General features: G+C 31.1%; 2 protein-coding genes and 2 long non-coding RNA genes across 4 annotated transcripts in view; 2 read left to right on the top strand and 2 right to left on the bottom strand.

Moving 5' to 3' along the window:
* Positions 1-25,189, bottom strand: part of LOC128922828 (uncharacterized) — a 334,204-nt gene that overhangs the window by 221,992 nt on the left and 87,023 nt on the right. The window lies entirely within an intron of this gene.
* The window catches only part of LOC105210264 (E3 ubiquitin-protein ligase goliath), a 107,541-nt gene that overhangs the window by 21,477 nt on the left and 60,875 nt on the right, over positions 1-25,189 (bottom strand). The window lies entirely within an intron of this gene.
* Positions 1,626-2,196, top strand: LOC114803722 (uncharacterized). Its single transcript, XR_003752158.2, has 2 exons — positions 1,626-1,862; positions 1,987-2,196. It is a non-coding gene; the product is annotated as an uncharacterized LOC114803722 (long non-coding RNA).
* The window catches only part of LOC128922831 (uncharacterized), a 79,533-nt gene continuing 78,441 nt past the window's right edge, over positions 24,098-25,189 (top strand). The window contains exon 1 of the long non-coding RNA XR_008472016.1: positions 24,098-24,221. This is a non-coding gene — a long non-coding RNA (uncharacterized LOC128922831). The remainder of the gene's footprint in view (positions 24,222-25,189) is intronic.

The raw sequence follows: 25,189 nt of genomic DNA, 5'->3' as shown, positions 1-25,189 counted from the left end.
TGCATTAATTTTTAGATAGATGACGGGAGTATATTATATATCCTTGTTTCTTGATAATTTTATATACAGAAGATACTTTTCTTAGAGCAGTCCAGTGAATTATCTGAAGCTTTTGGGCAAAGGTAGTATAGACATTAAAAAAATTTTAGAATCAACGACTTTACGTTTCTTCATTGCCTCTCTGTAAAGGTGAAGCTATTTTGGTGTATTTGTCAGGTTTCAGATACCTCTCCTCTTTTTAGGAGGTGTAAATTTCAATATTGTAAAGCTCGAATTCAACAATAATGTCTCTTAATTTACAAAATTGGTCAATTTCTTCAACTGTTATGGTCAAATTACTAACGCTGGAACCCCAATCTCTATTAGAATTAATATATTACAATTAATATATATATATATTAATATATATAGTACCCCGTGAGACACAATTTGGATATAATGAAATCATAGGAAGGAGAATATGATAGGTCTTTTATACGCAGGAAGAGAGAATTTTCGCTCTTTTTCTTCAGCCAACTTAATAGCGTTTTTAGACAGCCAAATTAATTGATCAATTAAAATTTTTCTTTAGAAATTAAATTTTGTTTGCCTTTTATACTGCCGGTTACGCGATAACCGTTCAGCTGTTATACATTATAGTTGTTGCTTTTCATAAGAAGTTGGTAAATTTCATCAACTTGATATTTTTAGCAGCGACATCTAACGTAGCTTTTTTATCAAAAAATTCAGCCAATCGCAGACAAAGAACGTATATCGTACGTCTTTGTCGCAGAGTTGCATTTGATTTTATTTTGTATGGTAAATCGATCATAATAAGCGTTTTAATCGAGCAGAGACCGGTTAATTGATCAATTAGCTTCTGTCTAAAAACGCTATAAGATGTTGTTTCGGGTCAGTTTACGAGTGCGTAACCATCACTCAAAAAACGGATCATGTCAATAAAGGCAATCTAATTGGTATCACTGGAATACAAATTTCGTATTATTTTGGAAGCGTGTACCCAATTTTTCGCGATTAACCTGTTGGAGATGTCTGAACCAAAATAACTGGATTTTGAAAGTGATACATGTGTATTTTCTGTACATCTATGAATTTATGCTTGTAAATATAAACAATTTTAATCCGAAATCTCAAGGCTTGTCAATCTTTCGAGAGCAAAATGCATGAGTATGAGCATTTTTCTGTGGAAGTCATTGTGCGCTTAAATGCTATTGACGTTTTCAAGGCTCTTGACATAATAACATATGAATGCAGGCACCCATAAAAACATATATGCATGCATTGTCACCCCAATGGTTTCGGCTGATGTTGGTATTGTATTTTCCTTTTTACATAGATATGTATATATCTACTGTTCGGCACGTTGCAGTGAGCTAATAGGGTTTCATTGTGTGATGATATGAACATACATATATTCAAATGTGATGCTTAAAATGGTTTATTGTCATTGACAAAAATGCAGAAAATTGTACAATTTGCCTCAGATTCGAAATGATAAAGAATATCTACAAATTTTGGATGAAAAAAATCATTCATAATATACAATTTATGAAATATATTTATGTGTATGGCGTAATAATGAAAAAATCGCTAAAAATAGCAAGAAAGGGAAACAAATTGTTGAAATACATATACACAAAAGCCATTCACACCTGAACCGTCCGCCAATTCAATATGCAAATCTTCAGCAGTCAGTGCACAGAATTTATTACGCCTCCTCATGGCCACACGCGCCTATCAAACGCTGCCTTTGGCTGCCAGGCAACAACATATTGCCGCGCAGGAAGTGCCACACTTTGACACTTGGCATGATTGATGTACCACCGACGAGTTGATTGCCGAAATGGCAAGGTGTGCGGCAGGTGCGTTATATTAATTTAAAAAATGATTAATTTCCACAAAAAGGAATTTCAAATAATTATTAAACAGTGCGTCAGCGAAAATAAAAAAATGCTTGTTGTTTTTTATATGTTTGCGCAACGGAAGCTATAAAAAATGGCGCGGCCACAATTTGGCGCCAAAAGGCAGTGTGCTGTGCGATGGCGGGATTAGCATAACAAAAGGCGGTGCAAATAAGCTTGACAACTCCTTGATGGATGCGCTGAGGCATAATTCTATGTATCATTATGTAAATTTATATAAATGTATGTACATTCATAAAAATATTTGAATAAATCTAGACATTTGAGCCTCATATGTTTGCTGTTTGCGTGCGTCTGCTCATTATGCCTGCAAAGCATGTGCGTACCCGCACGAGCTTTGATTGCGTGGAACATTTTAAGACTTCATCCAATAAGTGCGCACAAAGCGCGCATACAATTCGAAAGAATATATTCCATAAGAATATACATACATAGAGAAACTGAAGCCCCGAAAATGTGTTGCGACTTGTGGCCTTTTATAAAATTGAAACATTTAAATTCTGTGTAAGTAGCTGTTTAATAACAACAGTTTTATATTTTACAGGCACGTGGCTATAAGTACTACTTACATATGTATGTGTGCATTTTCATACTTAGATACATATGTAGATGTAGAATTAAATTTGTTTTACATAAAATATTAAATTTTTTAAATTAATTCAAATCTCTTAATTTATCAAAAAAATTTTTTCCTCAGAAAACACAAATTGAATTTAATTAATTTTTTCTCGTAAAAACCTGAAATTCTTTTAAATTTTGGATTAATAATTTTTTAATTTTTTAAATTTAAAAATTTACAATTTTATGAGAAAAATTTATAGCTATTTAAATATTCAAAACAAAATTAATTTAAAAAAATATTTTGAAATATTTTAACAAACTTTGAAATTTTCGAAAATTTCGTTTACTCAAAAGGCAAAAATCGCTGATCTTATTTATTAAATTTAATTTTTTAAATTACGAATATTAAAAAAAAATATATTTAAAAAACAATTTTTTATTAAAAATGTTTTTTTTTTTTGTGAACTCTCAAAGAAAATTTTTAATATCTTATAATATTTATTTTTAATATTTTATTTTTTTTTTTTTGAAAATTTTAAGAATTATAATTTTTAACAATTTTTAAATTCTTAAATTATTAGTTTTATTTCTTATAATTTCTTGAAAAGTTTTGTAATTTTATCATTTTTTTTTAATCTTGGAATATTTTGAAATACAATAGCACTTCTCTAACTCGAATCACCATAATCCACAAAAAAACTTCGAGTTAGAGAGACTTCGAGTTATAGAAATTTTCATTAAAACATATTTTTTTTTTCAAAAAGCTGTAAAATATAGATTTACCCCCAGTTTTAGTTATTTATTTTGCAAAAAGTTTTATTTAAATACATTAAAACATGCATTATGTCTTTGTTAAACGATTTACGAAATCTACAAGTGTAATATCATATTTTTTGTTCGCTTCCATACGAATTTAGAGACTTCTTTAAAATTGTTCCTTGATAGTAAAATTTTATATTTTATATTATGCCCTGGTCGAAAAGTTCGATTTATGGAAGGAAATTTGTATGAACTTTTACTTCTATTGCCAATTTAGAGTTCGAGTTATAGAAGTTCGAGTTATGGAAGTTCCACTGTATTTAACCCTTCTGCTATGTTAGGAAAAAATTACACACATAGTTTTTTGGGTCAATTTGACCCACTTATAACAACTTCACTAATAACACTATTTTATTGAAAGAGTTCATATTTTTTTATTTGAATCAAGTTAAGTGTATGTTAATTGTAGAAAATAGTTGAGATATGTATGTTTTAACGGCAATTTTCACAAACTAAGCTGCTGTGTTTCTTGCAAACAAATTTTTGGGACGTACTACAAACAGCTGAATATTTGTTCGAATTTTTTGATTGATGACAGAAGAAACATCGCTGTAGTTTTTTGGTGGATTTATTTCTGGCAGAGCATAGAGCTGTGCAAAATATACTCGATTTCCGATAACTAGCTTTCTTTGTCGGAGTTTTTGATCGAGTGATGTAATAATAAACGGTAAAATGTTTCAAAATACTAGGTGGGTCAAATAGACCCAACAACGTAATACGTGTAATGAAATTACATTTGGCATCCTCCAGCAACATAAAAAACAGATATTATGTTAATTTTCATATTTATCTATTCCTTTTACTGCAGTTAACAAATAGAAGAAGAATCAATACAATACGACTAGACTAACATGCGAATTTCGACGAGTTTTACTGAAAATTGGGTCAAATTGACCCAAACATAGCAGAAGGGTTAAAACAAAACCTAAAATTTTTATTATATTCCTTATGAGATATTCCATAATATTAGATATTCTTTATTATAAATTATTGAACAACAGCTTAAATATTTATTTATTAAACTTAATTCTTTTTTTTTAATATTTTACATATATATTTTTAACTTTTTTATAATCGATAAGAATTGATGATTATTATTTAAAAAATCATTATAAATTTTTATTTATATCTCACTTTCATCTTAACCTGCTTTCCTGAATCTGTTATACCAATATATAGGAGAAAAGACCTCACCACCGGCGTTGACATTTTTGATTACATTTTTTATATATTTTGTCACCCTAAAGGAGCCCAAAATTGGAAAACAGTTTAATCAATTTCCAAATATGTTTTTCTTTTGCCCCAGAAAGGTTATTTTCTGCCTTCTCAATATCAAAGTTGGTACTACAATCTCTTAGTATAGGTAACTATAACTTAAAAATGTTTAAAAAATAAATGTAAACAAAGATTTTTCAAGACTTTGAATATACCCAAATTTAGATACTCTCAAATATAAAAAGTCGGTTCGACGATTACTTAAATTTGTATTAGATAGCTCAATATTGACTCAAACTGCGAGCAATTTTAAACAGGAATAAATATGGTTCCCGTTGATCATTTCCAGTTTGATTTGAGAGAGAATGAGATGACAATATATAACACTATAGTTTGATTTGAGAGAGAGCGAGAGGACAATATATAATCTACAACACTATATCATATCATATATCAATCAACTCTTCTGTATATTTCAACACCCCATCTTCTACAGAATTTAGGATAATGCCGATTTGGACTTAAGAAAGATTATATACTTTGATTCGAGCAGAAAATAGATTTGTATACGGAAGAAAAATATTTAAGGAAGTGTATGTAAATTTGTATGATTTTGAATTTTTCCCTGTGTTAACTAACTGAGATCTATAAAAAAGTTGGAATATTCATTACTACCAAAAAATAAAAATAAAATAAACAAATTTCTGTCAAAAATGTATATATTTTTAAAACAATAAAATAACCGTAAAAATTTCCGTTCGCAGTAATATAAAAATAATCGTAAAATAAAACAACAACAAAAAAACTATGACTTGCCGGTAGTAATATAATAAACATAAATATTGCTATTATTGTTGTTATTGTTTATCTAAATAATGTATGGGCACACAGCACACCAGACATTTTATACAATATAATCACATTTGTTTGTTTGTTTGTGTATGTATAAAACCGATGCCGAAAAAGGAAAATAAACAAACAAATCGAAGCAGCCAAACAAAGCTAACTATAAATGACTGCACATAAATATGTATGAGTTAGTAAAACGTGAATGTAAATTATGGAAAACGTGATTCAAATGCTAAATAGACACACATACAAATAGACAAAAATATATGTACAACACCTTATATGGGAAGATTTCTTTTCAGGCGGCGGCAGACACAAGCAAGCGAACAAAGGCATATTCACGAAAGTGTGCGTAGACTTATCGCAGCTTTAGACATACATATATGTACATATGTATTTATTTATATGTACATTTGGTTGAAATCCGATACAAAGCTTATATTTATATTGATATGATAAAGCCGCAGCTCAGCTGGCTAACGAATTTATGATAGCATATATGCATTCATTATTGCTACAGATTTATCGAAGAAGGCTAATCAGTTGGCGTTGACGTTGATGTTGACGACGGTTTGCGGTTTGAGGCGCAATGAAAAGTATCAATAAACAAAATTAAATAAAAAAAAATCGTGAAAGCTGCAGCATGGCTTATTTGCTTCCTAATTAGACCCACGCGTTGAAATAAGTTGTCTACTCAACCAATATTCTGGCCATATTAGCCATTATGTGAGGGATGGAATTTCGTATATTTTAATTGGGTGGAATATATAAATGTATGAATTTGTATGTTTGTGTGTTTATATGAATTTTGTGCGGAAATAAATTTTCCACTTAATTAATTAATGGTTTCTATTAAAATACTTTTTTTGAAAATTTTATTGGAAAATTATACGCTAAATTTTGGTTTTATATAAAAATTTCTTGGTGCAAAGTCCATTTTTTGCATATTTAATTAAATATATTTGTTTATTTCTCTCAATAGCCAGTATATAATGAAACTTCACGAAATTGGCAAACAAAGTAGTCTTGGCAAAATGAGATTTTGTTATTAAAGATTAAACTAATCAATAAGTTAAAGAGTAATCATCAATGGCTGACTATGGGAAACGAGATTTTAATCGATTTTAATTTGCATTAATAACTATTTTTTGCTCAAAATAACATCCGGTAAGAGACAGCGCTTGAGCTCGAGTTTCAATATTTTAAATAAATTAGTATTAAAATCTACGAATAAAAAAATCTTTGTGTGATGAGAGAAAAAGTACTCGCTTTTTAATAGTATTGTATTCGACACCCATAAAAGGTAATAGCATGCATAATTTTTTAATGAAAATAAAGAAATAATTCCAAATTTTAATCTTTTTCAAGTGAGTTTCTCAAAATATGAACCTACGCTTGGTTAAGAAGCGTTTAAGAATATTAGCTTTTAACTTCTGACCAGGTTTATCAAGTCTTTTGATATTCAGCTCAAGTAATGTTAGCTGAATAAAGCGCTGAATACCAAAAATCTGGTTGTCGAGTTGAGTGTTTATCAAAAACATAAAAAGGGTATTTAAATAAGCCTTAAATTTGATGTGCTTTCAATTGTTAATTTTTAAATAAAATACAAAATTTAATCTTATAACAATCTATACAATTAATTGGCGTAGTTGCCGCCATATGATTTTATTAAAAAAATTAAAAATATACAAATATTATTTTAAAGTATTTTTGTAGACAACTATATAATTTGTATACGATTTTCACAAAAAAAAAATGATTTAAGCAAAGTTTATTGCAAATTTTTTGAATTTCCAACTGCAAGTTTCTTGTGCTTTTGTCATACTTTTATTATTTTTTTCTCCACATAAAAAAGAAACAATTCTATTATATGATTTCAGTGAATAGCTTTCGTATTTAACTAAACTCGTCAAGATTTTCTGTTTTCTCTTATTCAAAATTGTCATTAATTACTTAAAAAATTTCTGAGTTTAGTTTGATATTTTTGTACAAATTTTGTTAAAATTCGTCTTTTTGTACTTCCTTAAACACCAATCAAGTAGTGTTTAAGATGAGTTTAAGTTTATAAAGTTACGAAAGTTTTTGTATAATAAACTCTGATCTAAATACCAATATCGCATTTAAACTCGAGTTTATGCCGTTATGTTTATGAAAAGTGGTGTTTAATAAACGCTGAGTTTAATTTGGACTATTTCATGTATGCGATAGTTAACTGTTAAAGACTGCTGTTTACACTATAAAGCCAAATTGTGTTGCTAAATAAGATTGTAGTTCTTTAACACCTATCGAGTAGGGTTTAAGGCAAGTTTACGCTTATATTTAAATATTTGAAGTTGGCAAAAAGTTTTTGCATGAGAAACTGTGTGTTAAACACCAGAATGGCTAATAAACTCGAGTTTATTAATTTGAATTGATTGAAATTGTTGAAATTTTTCCATGGAATTTAAAAGTTTTTGAATTATCATTTTTAGTTTTTTAACAATTCTTCCATATTATTTTATGGAATATGATTTTTTATTGAATTAAATTCTTTGCTAAACACCAAATTGGTTATTAAACTCAAGTTTATCATGATTTTTTTCTGAATAATTTTTTATGGAATCAAGGGTTCAACCAAATCAATGATATTTAAAAAAAAGAAGAAGAAGAAAAGTTTTTGAATTATGCTGAACACCATTATGGTTATTACACTCGAGTTTATCATTTTTAGTTTTTTGTAACATTTCTTCTACATTTTTTTTATGAAATATGAAATTTTTCTTGAATTAAACTCTGTGCTAAACACCAAATTGGTTTCTTACATATTTTTATGGAATATGAATTTTGTATTCAATTGAATTCTGTGCTAAACACCAAATTGGTTATTAAACTCGAGTTTATCGTATTGAATTTTTTAATTCTATCTAAGAGTTCAACCAAATTAATGATATTTAAAGTAGCTTTGCTGTAGAACTTGTTTAATTTCTTAAGCGCTCAATTAAATGAGAAATGTTTAATTGTCGTTTTTCAACTTTATATGCGTATGAAAACAGCATTTAATTGCCTACATTTTCGAATACCACGAATGAATATTCGAATAACAAGTTTGCTGCATATATTTTTACAATAAACAAATAAATATTTTACAACAAATTACACGCATTCATTATCGCGCTATGACATTTGACATTGAAAATGCTACAAGAGCCACAAGCAACAAAAGTGCGTTTAAATGGTCGAAACGGCCTACATAACGGCAGCAAAAGACATACAGTTGTATGTATATAAATATTTAAAATTGCAAATACAACAATGAGTAATATATAAGTATGTACAGACGTTGTCTCAGCCTTGTCGCATTGAAAAAATTTTTAATGCGCCTATTGTCCAGTTGCGACAAGTAAAAAAAAAAAATTAAAAAAGCAACAACAACAAGAAAAACTACAAGAAGTGGTCGCCGCAGCAGTAATGAAATGAATATAAAAGTGAAAATAAAAATAAATTTTATAATAATAATGAAGAGTTTACCGGCCACAAGGCAATGACTATGCTTACATATATGAGTATTTACTAGTATATTTGAATACATATGTATGTGTATGGTGCTTTGGCACTCCAATACGCTGTACGCACCGCAAGTTGCCTGCTGTGCAATCAGCCTCATAATTCAATAAGTATCCACGCAGCGCGCACAGCCACAAACTACATGCGTATGTGTGTGTTTGTGCGCATTTAAATACTATAAAAAGCATTTCAACTTAACTTAAATACAAATGAAATGGAAATAAAAGAAAGGATCAACAACGCATGCCGCATGCAGTCATCATAAATTTATGGCCCACACTCTCGCGCGCGTTTTTTAACCTTCACACAAAACAGACGCGCGCGCACACATACAAAGCTATGAAAGGCACTGCGAAATAAAGAATTCGAAAAGTGCACATAAAATTGAAATGATTACATTTCATATTCGCTTTGTAATCGCATTGAGCTGTCAACATTTTTGGTTTTGTGTGACGCGACGCGGTGTGCGCGCGCGCTCAGCGCACACTCACGCCCACAAGCGCGTCGTTAGCGCGGTGCGGCGCTGTTTGCGCGCCTCAACTCACATCGTTTTCTGTGGCGCGACACGTCGTTTAACTGCCATGAGGCATTGTGAAAAACTGCATTTTGCTTTAAATAAAATGCTTCAATGCAAACGTCGTTGACTGCGGTATATGCGACGTGCCGCGGCGCGTTTACTTGGTTAGACCACAAGCGCAGCGCCGCGGTGGATTTCGTTGCGGCGAAAAGCGCGCGCTGCACGTGAAGCAGCCGTTAGCCAATATGGCACGCCCGTTTAACGCGCTGCCGTCGCCGCCAGCATACGGCCAAGCCAATTGGCTTATTACCTTGCCGTTGCCGCTTTAACTCTGTTGTTGGACTCACAGCGCGGTTGTCGTACTAAGTACGCGCCTTAGGGCTCTTAGCCAGCTTACTTATGTTCGACTATGCAGTTTTGCATATGGCTGATGGCATTTGGCCGCATAAAGTCATCGTCATACTCATCAACGCGGCAAAGTCCTCAGCGCCCACTAGCCGGACACGTCGCGCCGGCAACTACTTGGTTATTGTTGCTTTTCATTTTCCATCCGTCCGCTTTAGCATCGACTCTGCCTGCACAACTGATCCGGTATTATTGCGTTTACTTGTGGTGCTGCTTGTGCCGACTCATCAGCCGCAAACGCGTAAATTGTAGGTGGGTCCACGCGAACCGGAGTTCATTGTGTTCACGGTGCACATATGCACACAGATCTAGCGCGTTGCCGCCATGGTGTAATGACCCTGTTTGCTTATAGCAGAGTGAGAGCATATGACTAAATACTTTCATGTAAATTAAATACTAGTCCAAATTAAGTGGTTTTTGGACCAGTAGTGGTTTTTAAAGTACTTTGTTAGTGTTTCTTCTGTATTTTTGAGCTTTATTTTGCTTTTTCTAGCTTTCCATGAAATTTTAGAACATTTTATTGAACTTCTAACATTCCAAGTCACTTTTATTACATAAATATATATTCATGATATTATAAAATTATATTTTATAACAGTCACCCTGTATTTCTTGAACTTACTTTCACTTAAATTCACGGATAAACTTTCCATAAACTTTTTATGCTATAAAATATTCTAAAAAAACATCCCTGTATCTACATTTTCAACCAGTCCGTAATCTGCTCTAAAGTAGCTACGCCGTAACTAGTCATTTTCGACAAGTAATTGTTTTATTCCACTGGGTTCACACATTCACTATTTGTTATACTATATACAAACATATATTTCTTTTTATTTAGTGCAAATGATTTTAGTTTACACATTCGAGTTCACTGCATTTCATTCGCAGCAGCATTTAAATTCCACTAAGCGCTTAACGATTTGTGTGTGAAAAAGCCGTGTAATAATATTTCGACAAGCAAATGTGAAAAATTTTAATCCAATTAAATTTTGCGGCAGCGCAAATAAATTCTAGAATTTTTGCGAATCTATTTTAATGCCTAAAATGCATGCAGCCGGATGTGCGCTAAGAACTAATATTACCAGTTTGGTAGAATTTTTGGGATAGCGGGAAATTTGTGGGCACAGAGTACCGTAAGCTGGCATCAAATTATGCAAATTTAGTCGACTGTAGTTGAATAAACTTTGCTCCACATGTCGAGAATACTTTTTGAAACCAGTTTTTAGCAAAATTTTAAACTAATGCAGGCACGTTTTTGAGTCGCTCATATTTTTATCAACTTTCGAACAGGTTTTTTATGGCAGAAATTTGTGCAAAACTAATTAAGATTTAAAAGCATTTCTTTATTTGAAATGATAACTGAAATCATATAAATTTAAATTATAAAAATTTGAAAATATATTTTTCTGGCAATTTAATAATAAATTTTAGTGAAAATATGTTTTAAATACAGCTATGTGAGAGTAAAAATCTCATAATATATTACGGTAAAAATTTTTATAAAAAAACATATGGCAACTCCGAAAAATAAAAAATTCATTCCGCATTGGAAATATTAAAAAATTATATTCGAAAAAAATTTAATGGTATTAAAATCAATAAATTTAAATATAATTTATAAAATATATGACAACCCTATATAAAAAATGTTACCTAAAATATGTTTTGTAATGCAGTTATTTTTAAACTTTAACTAAAAAAATTAAGGTCATCATCATGATAAAAACATAATTGAATTATAAAAAAATCTGGTAACTCAGAAAAAAAAAATTCATCATTTCCAATACGAAAGGCTTATTAGAAAAAAAATTTGGAAATAAAAAATTATAATTATTAAATTTTTTTAAATATCTATGGCAACCCTATGTTATAAAGTAAAACTAAAATATGTTTTAAATACAGCTATGTGAGAGTAAAAAATTAATCTCATAATATATTACGGAAAAAATTTTTATAAAAAAACATATGGCAACTCTGAAAAATATAAATTCATTCAGAATTACAAATTTTAAAAAAATAAATTCGAAAAAAATTTAAAGATATTAAAATCAATAACTTAAAATATAATTTATAAAACATATGGCAACCCTATATAAGAAATGTTAGCTAAAAAATGTTTTAAATGCAGTTATTCTTAAACTTAAACTTTAAAAAATTAAGGTCATCATTTTTATCATAATTGAATTATAAAAAAACATCTGGCAACTAAGAAATATATAAAAAATTTCAGAACTTTCAATACGAAAGGCTTATTCGAAAAAAAATTTAAAATAAAAAATTATGATTATTCAATTTTTTTAAATAAAAAATTATGATTATTAAATTTTTTCAAATATCTATGGCAACCCTATGTTATAAAGTAAAACTAAAATTTGTTTTAAATACAGTTATAATTTATTTAAAATTCTTTTTAAAATTTTTTTTAAATTAAATTTATTTCAAATTATTTTTAACAATTTAAAATTATTAAATTATTTTTTTGATTAAAGATGGCAACTCTGAAAATAATTTAATTTTAACATAAAAAGTACCTTAACGCTTACAACACTCAAGTATTCTCCTCAAAACTACATTAAATATTTAAGCAAGAGACAATCGCTAAGTGAAATCAAAAACTTTACCAATAAAGTAAACTTCTCATACAATACACACGTACAAATGAGACATAAATACACACACACACACACATAGTTCCACATGTAACATAATGCCACAAGCCATTTATTTAATTTCACTTTAAGTACTCATGTATGCAGACAAAGCGCGTTCGACAATGGAATTCTGCGAAATGAACGTGTACTGGAATTGGGAAAATCGATAGACCCCACGCAAAACATGCTTTTATATGGTATAAGCATATAAATAGTAAATATGTAGCGCACTTTTGGGCGCACAAACGCTATTATGACAATTCGCATAAATTGCTGCCAGCCATGAGACAACGTCAAATGTAATTAAATGAAAACTTTTGTGCGCCAAAATGACAAAGGAGTAAGGTCACATATACATATAACTTAATTATAGTTATATACATATGTGGAGCTTTAAAGCTTTTCAAGTTTTTGGTAAAAGTACTAAACTGAGTTATTATTATTCATATACACATTATTTTCAATGCAAAAAATGTTAATTTCACTGTCTAGAATTTTAATTTTAATAGTAAATTAATATTTGACAAAAAAACGCACTCAAAAAAGCTCTCTCTAAAGCTCTAAAAGTCAACTCTAAAGCAAATTGGTTTAATTTATAAAACTAAACAATTTTAATTTGTGCTATTTTCTAAAATTACCTCATAGAACACTGTAACTGTGCTTTATATACTGGTTTTGTTGTCTAAATAACAAAATAGTTGCCAGACAATGCCTGTGAGCAGACGCTCTTACTGATTATCTCACCGAATATCATTAACAGTTAATTGACAATTAATTCCTGAACAATGCGCAGCTCAGCAGAGATAGTCAATGCCAAAGGCTAACAAAGACGATTATTAAAGAGTTTGGGTGTATAGACCCTTTTAGCACAGCTAGAGGCGAAAGTAAAAACTTTATTATAAACTTTTGTAATTATGACCCTAAAGTTTGAACTTTGACACCCCTAACAACACATTACAAGTGTCAACAAAAATTAATTCGGCACACTTTAATTCAATATGCGAATGAAAGTAATGAAATGTAGGTATATTTGTGCTTTTAAGTGTTAAAAGTATTTTTTTTTTTTCATGAAAGCTTTTATTTTTTAATTTGACAAACTGAGAGATAATGGTATTGATGCTCATCTGTTACGCTCAGTCATCAATTAAGTCATAAGAAAACAAAAAATTTAATCATTTTAGCAAAAGTTTATTGAATAGAGCTTTAGAGCTTTCACCTTTGTGACTTCAATTTCACTCAAAATCTATTTTTTATAATATTTATGAATCAGCAATCGATTATAAATTAAAAAAGCCGATAATTTCAGCAAAAGTTTAATGTATGATGCTTTAGAGCTTTCACTTGTGCTATTACAATACCAGTAATATTTTTTAAAATATACTTTTTTGTAATTTTTATGAATGAGCAATCGATTGTTAATCAAAATAGTCAATATTTTTACCAAATTTTTAATATATGGAGCTTTAAAGCTTTCATTTTTGTGGTTTCAATTTCAGTACTACTTTTTAAAATAGACTTTTTTATAATTTCTATCAATCAGCATTCGATTGTAAATTAAAAAGCCAATAATTTTTGCAAAAGTTTAATGTATGAAGCTTTTGAGCTTTCAATACTAGTACTACTTTTTAAAATAGACATTTTTATCAATCAGCAATCGATTGTTAATCAAAATAGTCAATATTTACACCAAAAATTTAATAAGTGGAGCTTTAAAGCTTTCACTTTTGCGTTTTCAATCCCAGTACTACCAAAATATAATAAAATTTTTTAACAAATAAAATATATTTTTACTCCCCCAAAAATTCCTTTAAAATATATTATATATTTTATTTTCATTTTCATTCATTTACATACACAAAAACACCTTTTTCAAGTTCAATGCACGTAAAATGGTTGAAAATAGCTTTTTCTTGTAGACAGCACAAGTGTTGCCAAAATTGCTATATAAATTCGTTAGCTATTTTTATGCATCAGCATTTAGCACTCTAATTTCTAAACAAAATATTTATTTTCACTTAATGCCATTTTACGCACTGAAAGCTTTCATATTAGCATCAAATTCAAGTTCAAGTTCTCAGAAGGTCACTTGTCTATGACAAATTTGCTTTTCCAAGCAATAAAGCGAAAAAAAAAAAATAAAATAAATTATCAAATTTCATTTAAATAAGTTCATTGCTTTATTCATTATTATTATGTTTATTTGTGTTGTTTTTGCTTTCGCTTTGACATAAGCGTGTGAGCGCGCGGAGTAAATAGCTTAAAGAAATTACTTCGAGCTAAATATGCAATAGAAAAGGTAACGAGGTAGAGAGATGTATATATGTAAGTCTATATTCTAATGTGTCTAGTCTACGTTGTTGCTATTTGAATTTTTTTTATTTATTTAATTTATCTACACTATTTTTAAATCCCAAAAGCTCAGCAGCAGCTATGTCAAAGTTTTTCGAAATAAATGGCAAACAATAGATGCGACTAGACGTGATAAACAAAACTGAAGTTGAGTGTAATAGTTTGATATAGTGAACGACAACAAAAAATACAATTGAGAATTGAGAACTTTTGGTATTTTTTTTTTTTGTGAATTTGAGGACAAAAATTTGTTTACAAAATATCGCGAAAATGTACCTAGCCTATAAAAATGTGGGTATATATAAAAATATATACTATATTTTGGGTTTAAATTCTCACTGTGAACAAAAAAAAATATAGATAATATTCTGTCTATATTATAGAGACCTGTTTGATACTTATTATGGTCTAATTTAGCGTTTTTTGAAAGAAATATGTCAAAACAGTCATTTAGAACTAACGGGTGATTTTTTTGAGGTTAGGATTTTCATGCATTAGTATTTGACAGATCACGTGGGATTTCAGACATGGTGTCAAAGAGAAAGATGCTCAGTATGCTTTGACATTTCATCATGAATAGACTTACTAACGAGCAACGCTTGCAAATCATTGAATTTTATTACCAAAATCAGTGTTCGGTTCGAAATGTTTTTATCGACAAATTTTGTTCAGCGATGAGGCTCATTTCTGGTTGAATGGCTACGTAAATAAGCAAAATTGCCGCATTTGGGGTGAAGAGCAACCAGAAGCCGTTCAAGAACTGCCCATGCATCCCGAAAAATGCACTGTTTGGTGTGGTTTGTACGCTGGTGGAATCATTGGACCGTATTTTTTCAAAGATGCTGTTGGACGCAACGTTACGGTGAATGGCGATCGCTATCGTTCGATGCTAACAAACTTTTTGTTGCCAAAAATGGAAGAACTGAACTTGGTTGACATGTGGTTTCAACAAGATGGCGCTACATGCCACACAGCTCGCAATTCTATGGCCATTTTGAGGGAAAACTTCGGAGAACAATTCATCTCAAGAAATGGACCCGTAAGTTGGCCACCAAGATCATGCGATTTAACGCCTTTAGACTATTTTTTGTGGGGCTACGTCAAGTCTAAAGTCTACAGAAATAAGCCAGCAACTATTCCAGCTTTGGAAGACAACATTTCCGAAGAAATTCGGGCTATTCCGGCCGAAATGCTCGAAAAAGTTGCCCAAAATTGGACTTTCCGAATGGACCACCTAAGACGCAGCCGCGGTCAACATTTAAATGAAATTATCTTCAAAAAGTAAATGTCATGAACCAATCTAACGTTTCAAATAAAGAACCGATGAGATTTTGCGCGTTTTATGCGTTTTTTTTTTTTTTAAAGTTATCAAGCTCTTAAAAAATCACCCTTTATCATGTATATATATTTAGATTCACTTCTGAAAGCATATAGTCAACCGGTGACTATTCCACGTCATCGGGACTACCAAACCATTTTCAGTCTCTCCTCTCTCACTCGCTCTCACTATAAACTCTGTCTAACCTCTTTGTTGAATACAAAATCTGTTTTGTTCTCAACTTCGTTCAAAACAAACCGCATATACGAAGTTAGCTATGAATTTTCCAAGCTCTTAAATTTCTTTTAGACCCAAAACAGTGTCTATACCCTGATCTAACCTCGTCAAAGTAGCTCTATAGTTCTATAATTCTTGTTCATTAGTGACCGATACTAATATACATATTTCGATTATCACTAATTTTAAACATTTTGTGATTTGTGATTTTAGTTAAACCAACTTTATACGAATTGGTTCTGTTCAGTTCGAAATTGTGTTGTTGTGCTTTATTTGGGACCTATAATTCGGTGGAAGTACTCTAAGATTATTTTCTATGAACTGTCTCGGCAGTAGCATAATCGATTAGCAGATTTTTACAAGAGAGCTTTCACTAAAAGTCAAAAGCTCATCAATAAAGCTCTTCGTAACTTCAAATATTTTGCATTTTCGCACTGTAGAACGAATTTTTAACTATGATTTCAACAATAACAATCAATATTAAATCGATTTACTCGCCAAACAATCGAAATCCTTTCATTCAAATTACCACACCCATTTCAATGATCACCACTGTACTTGTAAGCAACGAGCATTAGATTGCTTTTGGATTGCGTCCAAGTAAAACACTTTGCATGCAAAATATACTCGCTGTGAGGCAAAAATTTATACACATCAACGCTATTTTCGTCGTACGACAACTATGCCAATGAAAACACCATACGAGTTCGTACGTACATATGTATGTATGTACAATGGGAATTCCATAGCGAAATTTCAACGAACTGTAAATTTGAAAATAACTTGAAATGCCGTTAAAAACAATTCGCATATAAACAAAAGCGCACACATTGGCAGATATACGATATAAAGGAAAATATGCAAGTTGTTGGGCGGCGAGGAAAATTGGAAAATCTTTAGTTATTTTGCACTTAAAAATGGTTGAATGACTTGGCGTGTGCCAGAAACAGCGGCAGGTGTTTATTTTCTATGGTATTTGAGGCTTAAGAGAATGACAGCGTAAAATACAGAGAGAAATAAAATTCAAATATTTTCTTATAATTGAAAATTGTTGTTGTTACTAATTAGTATTCGCTTTTTTTTTAATTTTCATTTTTGAAATCTTCGGGTTTTTTGTATTCGTTTTTGGGTCAACACATTTCCGTTGTATAGGACAGTGAAGTTTTATCATTTTATGTAATTTTTTAGAAGAAAGTTTAAAAACTTTTTTTGAATTTTGGTTAAAAAAATGTTTGAAAACTTTTTTGAAAAAAATTTAAAATTTAAAAAAAAAATTGGAAATTGAAAATTTAGAAAAAATAAAGAAATTTTCATATATTTTTTAATTTTTTTGTTTTCGAAATTTTTAAAATATTTTTAGATTTTGGTTTTTTAAATTTAATTTATTTACTTTTTAAACTTTAAATTTTTTTTTTAATTTTTAATTTTTTTTTTAATCTTTTGATTTCTTCGTATTTTTGTTCAATATTTTGGAGGAAATTTTTGAAACAAAAATTTTTTGTTATTTTTTGATTGAGAAAAATAATTAATTGAAAATTATAAAAAAAAAAAAATAATTACAGGAAATTAAAAAAAAAAATTATCGAAAGTTTTCGATACTTTTTTCGCTATTTGTTTTTGAAATTTTTGAAAGTTTATTCATTTACTTTTTAATTGTTTTAAATCTTTGGATTTTCAGAATATGTTTTTATGTAAACATTTTTACGACATTAAATTATATGAGTTTTTAGCATTTACATTTTCTGAGGATAGTTTGAAAAAAAAAAAATTAAATAAAAAAAAAATAAAAAAACTGAAAAAAAAAAATTGATAAAAAATGTTTGAAAAAATTTTGGAAAAAAAATTTAGTATTTTGGAAAATAAAGAAGAATTTTAAAATTTTGAAAAATAAAAAAAAAAAGAAAATGTTCAAAAATAAAAAAATTGAAAAATTTCAAAAATAATTGAAATATTTTTGTTTTCGATTTTTTTTCTTAATTAATTAATTTCTTTTTTGGGTCATCGCATTTTCGAAGTAAACGCAGCTGAATTTTTAGCATTTTTTTAATGTTTTGAAAGGAAACTTTGAAAATGATATTTTGAAATTCTCTTGTTTTCGAAATTTTTCAAATTTTATTTATTTACTTTTTAATTTTTCACATGAAAACCACACATGCACCACACTTACACAATTTTTCCATTTGTTAATTCGATACAAAAGTAAATTCCCGGCACACACGTTTATTAACTGCACCTCAGTCACACTCCCCAAATACAACACACCTCAACAACCCATTTTGCTGTTAAACTTACCGCTGGCCATCGATTGCCGCGAGCGTTTGAATGATTGCGCCCAGTGGCGGCAACAACTTTTGATGTAATCACCCGTACACGCCTGCCGGCCGGTTACAGCATTGTTGATGCTATTGTTGTTGTTTTTGTTGGCGCGCCAAGTTGCAACATTAAATCGTACAAAAATTACAAAATTCAAAATTCACCATAAATCACGTACGAAAATGCTCACGTTTCAAAACCACAAAACACGCACGTCTAGGCACACAAAACGTCTAGGCGTCCAATAACAACAGCAACAACAGCAACAACAGCAGTACCAACAACCGGACGACGTCGACAACGATGGATGAACGAACGGAGTTGCCGGCAGCCAAAGCAACAAAACAACAACGAGTGCTGCATTTATAAGTTGTGTTCCACTCTCACCACCCCCCCTCAAGCGAACATGTGTTATTTTCCGGGAAAAAGGGAAAATACTTGCAAGTTTACAAAATAACTAACTCATGAGAAGAGTGCGAGGCATGGAAAAAAGAAGAAAAAGTCGCCAACAAATAAATTGCATTGGGGACTGACGCGTGGTGCTGTAGCGTGTGGCGTGAGGGAAAAACTTTGAAAAATATCCAAAGCAGCAAATAATGTAATAAAGCATAAAGCGGAAAGGAATTAAAAGTTAGACGGACTGGTACATGCACAACGCTGACGGCGACGACGACGACGACAACGGACGGAAGACGTTGATGCGACGGCGAGTTGTAAGTTTTTTGTTGTTGGCCAGTAATGCAGCGCCAAACTTCCGTGGCAGCGGTTTCGGTTGTACAAAAGTGAAGTTGGTGAAAAATGAAACGGAGGAAATACCAGGGAAGGATGTCGTTGTTTGCGGCTGGAATAAAAACTGAGACTCTTACTTTAGAGTAGCGAAGATTGAACAGAGGATTAATAGAGAGAGGAGGAAATGAAGCCCTGGACCGAGAAGCCAAATAGTTAATCTATTTATGAAGGACTAGACTAGCTACGACCAAACATCCAAGGTCTTTCCAAATACCTCACTGGTAGTCCTATTTTGGTATTCCAGAATGCGAACGACATATTTGGACTACAAGGTCTGGATAAAATGGAAAGTTTAAATAGAAGTGCCCTTCATTAGACTATACATTTAGACGATGAAAGACATAAGCCTGTTTCACAGCAATGGTTTCACCAACCGAATGCCAATCTTTACAGATCTGAACTCTGAGAATCGTCCTTTCGTATCGAAGAACTATATCTACTAACTATACGTGTATCTTAAATACATAGCGCGTCATTGTTCTCTAGAATTATTTCATACTTCTTGGTATTTTACGAGAATGAACTCCCTTATGGGAGCTCCACGACAAAACTCGTGCTTTTAGTCTCGATTCTGGACCTCGAGTGTTTCTTCAACACACTTCAATGTAAGATCCCTAAGGAGCAAATGTCTAAAGTTTTGAAAAATCGGTGAAAAATTGTTAGAATCCACTTCCAACAGGTTTAAGAAATAGCATGGGAATTAAATTATTTCAATTGTTTACTATCCCAATAATACTGGTGTTTATTATTGGCAATACCATTTTCTGCGCCCATCTTACACAGAAAATATATACTACCGCCTTCATAAAGCTTCCTGTATCATCATCACAAGCCCTCCACAAACAGAGTCGTACATTTCCACGTCAAAAACTGATAGTTGGCAAACCGTCAACAGTACGTCAGTTAGTCCACTCGCGTGCCTGTCATCCGGTCATTGTGTGCGGGTAGCATTGCCTGCAGCAAGAAAAAACGTGACTTCCGTCAACGCTGCACTGCACCGCGTCCGCCTGGCGCACCCAACCAGTATTTACACACGAGCAACTCATTTGTTAGTTTTTAGCTCTTGTGTTTACCAACTGGTCCGGCGAGTGATTTAAACTGCAAACTTATAAGTCGTCAAGTCGCTAAGTCACTCGACAGCGGCAGCAAGTCATGCTCAGTCGTCCGCGCGCACACACATACCGCCCACACGTCCTACATGCCACTCAAACTATTCAACCATTCTCGACGGTTTTGGCCGGCTACTACATCATTGTCTTCGCCGGTGGCAGCAGCAGTTTGGTCCCGATAGCTATGCAGTTGCTGCAGAATTTGCGAAAAATCCTTCCTTCTATGTGTGTTGCAGTGCGCGTACTCCTCTGCACATGACGGTCCGTGTGGTGCCAACCGGCTTTGTTGCAAGAGGCGCGTCCCAGCGGTGCCGCTGACGGAGGCAGTGATTGCGAAAACTTGCTGCCAAATGCCGCCAAGTCCATTTACTGCCTTCTACTTTAAAGTTTTTCCTTTCAACTTTTCTCAACCGCTTTTCCCTTTAAGGCATTTAGCCAGAGCGCGCTTATGGTGGGAGAGTGGTGCGCGTACCCCGTCCATATGTATTTCATTAACAACGGAAAGTGTAAAAATTGCTTTACTTAAATGGCTTCTCGCCAACTTTGCTGGCACACTGCTGCCATTGTTGCCGGCTGGCTACAAAGCTTTTAGGCGTTGTGTGGCTTACACGATACGCTGTTTCCATTTCGTTGGGGTTTTGGCCACAAGCCACCGCGTTGCCACATTGCCAGCGCTGAAATGAAATTGATTTTCACTACTTCAGTTGCCGGGGCGCGGCGCTAAGCGTCTCAGCAGTAACCTAAATACATAGTTACTTGAGTTTGCTAGAAGCGTGTTGCTTCCGAGCTTTTGACTCTAAAATCGTGCTTCGGTTCTATAATCGCTAAGAGATGAATAGGCGATAAGCAAGGAAATGTGCGCTAATAATATGGTTAAGTATGGGCATAAGTTTGTATGTATAGCAAACTGAAGCGAAATCTGCAAAAAAGCTCTTTAAAAGGCGGTTGAAAAAAACCATTTAAGTGGAAATGACTTTACAAGTCCATTGCACAATTTTGATGGTGATATTTAGATACACTGTGAGGAATATCCATGTAAAATATTTCTGGTACATAATTTCTCAATTTGAGATTAAACCTCTCGAAAGCTCTACAAAATTGATGATGTTAAAATTCTTTAAAATTTCAGGTTTTAATTGATTACTTCAACGCAGAAGTGTCCTTTTCAAAATCTCACACTTTTGAATACTATTGTAAGTCTTTGAAGCTACAGCTTTCTATAAGCTTTTTGTGAAATCTAAGCTTCACTGAGCTTTTTGATTTGTTTATTTAAGTATCGCTTAACTAGACCATACTAATCTTATTTTAAAAGTATTGTAGTACTACATAAGTTAATAAAAAGCTAAAAGAGCTTTTAAAGAGCTTTCAAAAGCATTTCTTCTCGGCATAGTATTGATGGAATATAAAGTTAGTATATGCGATAATCAAATGTTTGATTCGTAAGACCATGCTGTAGAAAGAATAAAAAATCAAAAATGTTTGAAGCTTTTTTAACGAGCTTTTCAGTATAGTAAGGAGAGAATATAAATATTGAAATGTTTAATTTATAAGGTCTACTGTGTAAGGTATTAAAATTTGAAAAAAGCTTAAAGCTTTTTAATGAGCTTTAACGCAATTATTTTTAGTATACATAATATTGAGGGAATATAAAGCTACTATAAGCGATTTAGAAATGTTACAATAGACACACATAAGCAATTCAATGGGTGAATTTTTCACTATGAGAATCTTCCTAAGCTTCCAAAAAGCTTTGTGCTCTCTTGTAACCATATTTTATTACTTTTATCTACAGATTATCCTTTCAAATTATTCTCACAGTGTTCTCTTAGCATAGCAGCCATGTGAGGTTAAGGTTATCAGTCGTTTGGAAAAAAAGGGTACTCAAGTTAAATGGAGCTTTCACTATGCAACAAAACTGGGTTATTGCAATGGTGCTGGAAAAAGTCTGACACTAAACCATTTCACTAAAACATATTTATATACAAAAGTATATATATATATATATATATATATTATCTATATGTATGATGTATGTATGTATATTCATTTTATAGTTGCCCTTTATGCGACATCAGCGACTGGGAATGCTGTAACATTTGGCTACGAGCCAAAATACCGCAATGATTTATTGTCATCCAGACTAAGTGTCGTAGAAAAATAGCAATAACAACAACAATAAATAACAAGAGCATGAAAAATGATATGTTTAAAATGATAAAGCGTGTAACTAGCCCAAAATAAAAATTGAAGTTGCGACAGTGCCAGTGCAACGGAAAGGAAGTGATAAAACATGTTGCATAAGTCACAAAAAAAAACAACAAACAAAAAATGGGACTACAACAATAAGAACAATGAGTGATTAAACATGAAGTGTTCTTTTTTTGTTTTTGAAATTTTGTAATTTTGAAAATTTATTATTATTTTTTGTTGTAATTTTTTTATATTTTTTATTGTAATTCTATTATTTTTTTTTAAATAATTTTTGTTGTAATTTTTTTTATTTTTGTATATTTTTTGTTATTTTTTTTTGTGGTAAATTTTTGTTGTACCTTTTTTTTATTTTTTGTTCTAATTTTTTTGTTATTGCTTAATGCTGCGTGCTGCTTAGCGAGTCGTCATTGTAGGCGCTAAACTAAAGCTGAAGCTTGCGCAAAATATATAAAAATAATGCGTGTTGTTGTACAACAAAAAACTAAAAAAAAAAATGAGATTACATGCAGCTTGTGTTGATCGCCACTGCCACAGCGCCAAAGCTGCTGTCAGTGCAATTTAATATATTGAAATCGATGGGGATTTATTGGGCTTACTTTTGTTATTGTTATTGCTGTGAGAGACACAATGCAACTACTACTTTTTTGCGCAGCCGCGTACAAGGCTTTGCAATTTTTATTTAATTTATTTTTTTCTTAAATTTTATTATTTTTATTTTTTGTATTTTTTATTTTATTTTATTTATTTTTTGGTTTTTTATTTTTTTCGTTTTTTAGTTTTTTTTTATTTTTTCATTTCACTTAATTTCGCTTTCATGCACGTATTTACTCCTTTACCGCATTGTTTGCTAAAAAGCCATTGCAGCATTGTACATACACAGCTATGTTTGTGTGCACATAAACACTCACTCACTTATGTATGCTCGCCATTATTTATATTGCTTTGGCTTTTACGAGGAGCTGCATTGGTAATTGTTGGCCTTCAGCCAAATGCCGCTAAAGCTGCAGCAAAATACAAAACCGCTTTTAAGCAAATAAAATTGCGAGTGAAAGAAAAAACTAACAAAAAATAAATAAAAAAATAAAAAATGAAAAGGTATAAAATAAAATTGTACACGAATTCAGTCGCGTAAGGCATGGCTAAAGGGCAAAACGTGTAAACAAAAGTTAGTGAAAAGAAAAGTTCGCCATTGATTTTTCCTCGCGCGCCTCTTCACTGCACTTTTCATTTAACATTTTTTATTTTTTCAATTTTCCTTTTTTTATTTTCCTTTTCCTTTCCTTTCAGTGAAATGCTATGACTTGAAAATACCATCTCAGTTTGACTGAGCACCTGGTTAAGCGTTTGATGTAAATAATTTCGCAGTTGCTCGAGCTGGCGGAAGAAAATGTAAATAACCAGCCTGTAATGGTAAGTACACAAGTGAAAATATGCATTACTTGGCAGATTATTTGTTTGCAATATGCAATCAACAGCATTTTGTTGCATTAAATATCTGAGAAGACGTGAAATCTCTCAATTTCGCTCATTTATTGTCATATTAAATAAGAAACACCTTATTCAATATATACTTATAGCAATTTGTAGAATAATTGTCTATTTAATTGAGTTTGCCATTAACTCGAGTTCAGCATTAAACACTTCTCACAAACATGAAAAGTTTCCTTTGTTTGAGAACTGAAAATTTGGAATAATTCTTGAAAATTAACCGAAAATTCTTACAAAACCTTAAACTCGAGTTATAAAATTAAACTCAAGTTAAAAATATAAGCTCAAGTTAAAAAATTAAACGCGAGTTTTAAAATTAAACACGAGTTATAAAATTAAACACGAGTTTTAAAATGAAACACGAGTTATAACATTATACTCGAGTTATAAAATCAAACTCAAGTTATAAAATTAAACTAAAGTTATAAAATTAAACACGAGTTATAAAATTAAACACAAGTTATAAAATTAAACACAAGTTATCAAATTATACTCGAGTTATGAAAATAAGCTCAAGTTATAAAATTAAACACGAGTTATAAAATTAAACACGAGTTATACAATTAAACACGAGTTATAAAATTAAACAAGAGTTATAAAATTAAACTCGAGTTATAAAATTAAACACCAGTTATAAAATTATAATCGAGTTATAAAATTATACTCGAGTTATAAATATAATCTCAAGTTATAAAATTAAAAATTAGTTGTAAAATTAAACACAAGTTATAAAATTAAACTCGAGTTATAAATATAATCTCTAGTTACGAAATAAACTCGAATATTAAAATAAACACCTACACTCAGCCAATATTTTTAAACTCGAGTTATGCAATTAAACTCATAAGCCATTGAGTAATATTTTTTAACTCAAGAGTTTCTTAAATACT

Source organism: Zeugodacus cucurbitae, chromosome 6 (genome assembly GCF_028554725.1).
Source record: "Zeugodacus cucurbitae isolate PBARC_wt_2022May chromosome 6, idZeuCucr1.2, whole genome shotgun sequence".
NCBI classification, from domain to species: Eukaryota; Metazoa; Arthropoda; class Insecta; order Diptera; family Tephritidae; genus Zeugodacus; species Zeugodacus cucurbitae.
This window is presented reverse-complemented; position numbering and strand designations above follow the sequence as displayed.